A 6,113-nucleotide genomic window follows, 5' to 3' on the forward strand; every position below is an offset into this window, starting at 1 on the left:
GGGCAGTGGAAAAGACCCTAATTGCATGGCAAGGCAAAGGTTTTTTATGACCCCCTTTCCTGAGTATGGTTTTTAGCCTTTAAAAAGTATGCTGAACAAAGCCTCGGGGCTGGTGTGGTTGGCTTCTTGTGTGGGGACAGGCCCCAGCCCCAGCGCCACTGGTGATCGAATAAAGCCTCTTGCTTTTGCATCAAGTCTCGTCTTCGTTGGTCATTGGGGAGACTCACTCTCATGGGGAAGGACGGTAAGGTCATCCCGATTGGGGGTGCCTTACAATGGCAGGTTGTGGAAGATTCCCATTTTCATGGCAAATGGAAATCTAAAGCCCACACTCATCTTACATCAGAACTGCAAGTCACATACGAAACAAGGATGGAATATGCTTGTTTTAGTTGACAGGGAAATTTAACGTTGTGCTGACTGCATTTATCCTGTGGCGGGGGAAGGGATCATGCATAAAAGGACAGACTGTTGGCCTGACAAGCAGTGGCACCTTACCTCAAGATAGCACACCTTGAGATAAGGGTGACACCGCTGTGGACACCAAGCCGAAGGAATTTAGGGGCTGCTCCAGCAGGAGCATGGTGCAGAGACCCTGGAGCCTCTGGGAAGCTGAAATAGCAGCAGCCTCCCTGGGTCTCGGCAGGATCAAATCAAAGCACAGAAGTGCTCAAGAGTCAGTGTGGCTGGTGGTGGCTGCGTCTCCACACTGCCCCATCGGCCCTCCCATCACTGAGGCTGGGACTCGCTGCTTAACCTGCCGGCTAACATAGCCACCGTTCAGGAGCCAGTGATTCTGATGGTGTTTTCCTGCTATTCTACCCTAACTTGCAGTCCTTTGAATACAAGCCCCGGCAGGAACGTCTTAACAGCTGTCAAAGCATAGACACTGTAAAAATGAACTTCCAGAAAGGCTGGGGATGTGTAGGGATCTTTCTTTTGCAGGGATCTTTCTTTCTATCTGGATGGCCCTGAGCTCAGACACTCCCTTTCCTCAAGGATGTCCAGTGCAGTGGCACCAAATACACACACAGCTAGCAATGCAGCAACACTGCGTCAGGTCCGATCTGCTTCTGTCTTTTGTTCCCCTGGATCTACCGTTAGTAATACTAGTTACTGCAGGAGTCAATGTTTTGTATCAGAAACTGTGGTTTTTCAGGGTATAAACTGATGCATCAGAATTGTCCTACAAACATCAGGAAACCCCAGCTGCTTGATCCAGGAGAGACTGTTCCTGGGAGTGCTTTTATTTTGTGTTGGCATCACAACTGTCACTCATTAATGCCGTAATATGGGCCAGTTATCTAACCCTGCCTGCCCTGCTCCCTTCACCTGTACCAAAGTCAGCCCTTAGGACTGCGATTAGCTCACAGCTACCACGACACCAGGCCCAAAGAAAGTCTTCGACAGGCACTGTTCTGCTCAGCAAGCACAGGAGTAATCTGCCAGGAACACTGACAAACGCAAAGTTTTGGTCTCTCTGCCACTTTCTTCGTAGGTAAAATTTTACTCCAAATGTTTCCAGTATGCAGTCATCTCATTCACACAGGTAGTGCAGTCCCAGCCCATAAAAGATGTTTAGGGCTTGAATACTCCCTGTCCCGTTTCATGTCATGCCAGCCAAGCCTGTGGGGCCTCCAATCCCTTCATTAAACCAAATGACCACACAGCCTGTTTGGCTTGTGAGAGTTCTAACACAAGCCTCTAACAGAGGGTAAGACCACTATTTGTAAACAATGTGTAAGTCAGAAAGGTAGAGGTTTAAACTAGATAAAAAGAAAGGCTTACTAGTTTATTTGAAAGTCAGAGTTACAGAGAGAGGAGAGAGAGATCTTCTAACTGCTGATTCACTGCTCAAATGGCTTCAAGCCAGGAGCTCCTCCAGGTCTTCCACGTGGGTGGCAGGGGCCCAAGCCTTGGGCCATCTTCCACTGCTTTCCCAGTTCATTAGCAGGGAGCTGGAAAGGAACTGGAGCAGCCATGATGTAAACCAGTGCCCATATGGGATGCTGGTAGTGCAGGTGCCAGTTTTACCTGTTACACCACAGTGTAGGCTCCTAAACTAGAATTTGAAACCATCAGTTTGATACTCATGCCTCGTCAGGTCATGATATCTGTAAATTCTACTCTTCTCCTTAAGTGTATGCTTGTTTGTTTTTAAAGATTTATGCATTTTTCTTGGAAAGTCAGATTTACAGAGTGAAGGAGATACAGAAAGATTTTACATCTGCTAGTTCACTTCCCAAGTGGCCACAACAGCCAGAGCTCTGAAGCCAGGTGCCAAGAGCTTCTTTCAGGTCTCCTATGGGGTTCAGGGTCCCAAGGCTTTGAGCCATCCTCAATTGCTTTCCCAGGCCACAAGTAGGGAGCTGGATGGGAATTGGAGCAGTCAGGACACAAACTAGCACCCATACGGGATCCCAGCGCATGCGAGGCAAGGACTTTAGCCACTAGGCCACTGTGCTGGGCCTACGTTAAATGTTTCTTACGCACTCTCCTCCCTCAAACAAAGAAATTTGGGGGCCTTCAGTTCCACTCTATATACTACTTTGGGGTTCAGCCCTTTCTGATGCCTGCCTTATCACAGCAAAAATATATTACCTGATTTCAGCCAAGTCCAATGACACTCATTTAATGCTGGTTTGTTTTGAAAATAAAACCTGATCATTTTCGATCTTTTTAGCATATAAGCTGTGACAAGCACACTGTTAATTCTGGGACCTGGTAGGGCATGGATAAAACCCAGATTTCCTGAGAGAGCCCAGACCTTGAGGAAACTGGACAAGAACCACCATCGATGGCCCCACTGCCACTGGGTCTGAACTCAGAATTTCTTAGCTTTACCATGGTGTGAAAGCAACACACACTCAGTAGAAACTCAGAAGTCTTTTTATTTTTTTCAAAGATTTATTTATTTTTATTGCAAAGTCAGATATACAGAGAGGAGGAGAGACAGAGAGGAAGATCTTCCATCCACTGATTCACTCCCCAAGCGACCACAATGGCCGGTGCTGTGCCGATCTGAAGCCAGGAGCCTGGAACTTCCTTCAGGTCTCCCATGCGAGTGCAGGGTCCCAAGGCTTTGGGCCATCCTCAGCTGTTTTCCCAGGCCACAAGGAGGGAGCGGGGTGGGAAGAAGAGCTGCCGGGATTAGAACCGGCGCCCATATGGGATCCCAGCGTGTTCAAGGTGAGGACTTCAGCCACAAGGCCACTGCGCAGGGCCTGAAACTCAGAAGTCTTAATGTTTCCCAAACTAAAAACAGGTAGGTCCCCAGTCTTGAGGTGAGGTTGAAGAGACAGAGTGGCAGAAAAGGCAGTTTTAAGGAGGTTGAGGAGACAGAGGTTTCTAGTAGTGTTCCAAAGATGTAAACTGCAGAGAAGGTGTAGCTTGCGGCCAGTGTACAGTGCAGTGAGTTAAGCCACCACCAGCACCCATGCTTTCTTGGTCACCCATCTGAGTTATGGATGCTCTACTTCAGATCCAGCTCCCTGCTAGTCCACATGGGAAGGCAGCAGAACATGGCTGAAGTCCCTAGCTCCCGGTCACCCATGTGAGAGACTTGAATTCCAGGATCCCTGGCCTGTGCAGCCATTTGAGGAATGAGCCAGTACATGAAAAATCTGTGAGTCTCTCAAGTAAGAAAGTCTTTAAAAATTTTTTTAATTTCAAATTTTAACTCTCAAGAACACTCATGAGGTTTGTTTCTCCCACTTCCTAAGCCAAATTCCACCTTGCCTTCAAATGCTATTCATTCACCCCTGTAGCTAGTGAGCCAAAAACTGCCTAAGCACTTGTAGACATTGGGGGATCTCCAGGAAACAGTGAAGTTAACACCCATCAGGTATACCATCAAAGCACATCATTAAGTGGAGCTGGCTTTAGAAGTAACAGAAAGATTTATCAAAGAACACAATGGAAAAACCTAGGACTAGCAAACATAAACCACCAAGAAAACAGAACTGAATGATACTATATCAAATAAGGATGCCTTAGAAAGCAAAGGTATAGCTTTATTAAGTGACAGCCAAGGAATTTCAGGTGAGATTTGTGTTACCTCTGCCCTCACCCTGTTTCCAACCCCATTTTTCTCGGGCAAACTTTCAAAATTTACATTTTGAAATCTAAGAACTGACAGCACTTAACCGTATTATCTATAGGACTTGGCACTGCCAATTTACTTCCTGTGAGCTGTTTTTTTCAACCTGAGAAATGAGGCCTCTGCCAAAACTGTTTTTCTCTTCCACTTGTAAGTTGCCTACCTTTCTGTCTTTTGTATTTTATTTTTATGATTTTGGGTAAGAAATAGGAATAAATGAAAGACATGGAAGTCAAATTCTTTTCCCTCTAAAAAATAGCACACTCAATTGTATAATTGGTTTATGGACATGGTAATACTTTGAATTTCACATCTCTCGTACAACGGAGGCATATAAATCCGCGAATTAAGGTGTGAAAGTTTAAACAGCAAGAATAAGGCCAGCTGCATGAAGCATTTGTGATTTGTATTCTGTTTATCTGACAATCCAGAATTCACATTTTTCTCTGTATCCCAGTTCAGCATCTTGGTCCATTTACCAAAAGGCCCAAAAAGCAGATTTTACAATAAACTTACACATCATGGATCCCCTACCCAATGTAAAGTTTATAAAATGCCCAGAGTATTTATTCCTAGTTCATTCATTCTCAATCCTTCTCTAAGTCTGAACCATGTAACTTACTAACTACAATTACATAATTAAGCCCCAAGAGAGGACCTCATCTAACACCTTGCTTTTGCCTGACAGCTGAAGTTGAGAGCTTCCAGCGGCCCAGCCTGAGGGGTGCAGCGCCCTGTGGCGCTAGCCTGTTAGCCTCTCTGATACTGGCAGTCGGTACCAGGGGATGATGGCAGGAGAATGGTGACTTCAGTTTTCACTAGGTTTCCTTTCAGGAGATACTGAAAGAAATTTGCCTCTGCCCCCAGGCTCCTGGACAAAAATTTTGTGTTTGTGAGCAAACAGGGTCACCAGACTTGGCTCTCTGCACTAACCGTGAACACTAACCACTCACTCACCTCTCCATTCCCTATCATCAATCCCTAGTCTACCACGCATGCTTTGTCAACTTGCTCTTCTCTAGGTATTTCTCCCCACTTGTTCCTTGCATGGAGAGGAATATACTCTATGAACTGTCTATTTGCTTCCTTGTCCCTTTAAATCCTTCCCTTGCATTTCTCTCCCTAGCTCACAAACCTGGATCCCTGTATCCCAATTAGGCCAAAAATCTCACCACTCCATCTCCCATTTGACACTTCCTCCTTGTTTCTGGCACCACCAAGTTTACTCAGAAAAGCAAACACTGCCTTGCTACTCACTCACTGACCCACTGCTCTCTTTTTGAGGGTCCTGTACTCCTGCGGCTACAATGCTCTTGGCAAAGGTTGGTGGTGGTCTGCAAGTCTGTCTTTATCTACTCGCTCACTCAACATGATGAGCTGGGCACCACTCCTACTGTGGGGTCCTCCTCCCATGCTTCTCTTCTGCTCCATCAACTTAGGCTCCATGGTGACCTGGTGGTTCCTTTCTCCTGTCCCCACGGTGAGATGGTTCCATACCATACAGACAGCATGACTGTCTATGTGGTTTCATTTCCACTCCAGCCATTTCTCCTGTGTTCTACTTCTACCTGGTGTCTTCTGGTTATGTCCAAGCAAATGTCCCAGATGCTTCATATTCATGATATTCAAAATTCAAACTATTACTGATATTACTATAGGAATACAGGTTCAGGACCAAAACTACCATACTAGAAGGCAGTATCTACCTAGCTTCTCGTTTCATTTTCTCTCCAGTTCCGTGCTCACTTTGTCTCTTGTGCCTGCCTGCCTGGTCCACCTTTGCCATCCCTGGGGTTACAGGCAAGGGCAGGCTCAAATCACTCCTCTCTTGCAGAACTGAGCCATCTCCTTGCATTAGTACTTTCTTCACAATGTGGCATGGCCCTTTAAGACATGTCTCACATTACTTCCCAGTTTAAGTAAACCACTAAAGCCCCTGAGCTACCTTGTTGACTTTCCAGCTAAGTGAGACCTCTTGGAAGGGCGGAGGAATTCCAGCCAGGCTCAACATGAC

This window comes from Ochotona curzoniae, unplaced genomic scaffold, assembly GCF_017591425.1.
Source record: "Ochotona curzoniae isolate NIBS_2020 unplaced genomic scaffold, NIBS_Ocur_1.0 scaffold_4505, whole genome shotgun sequence".
Lineage (NCBI taxonomy): Eukaryota > Metazoa > Chordata > Mammalia > Lagomorpha > Ochotonidae > Ochotona > Ochotona curzoniae.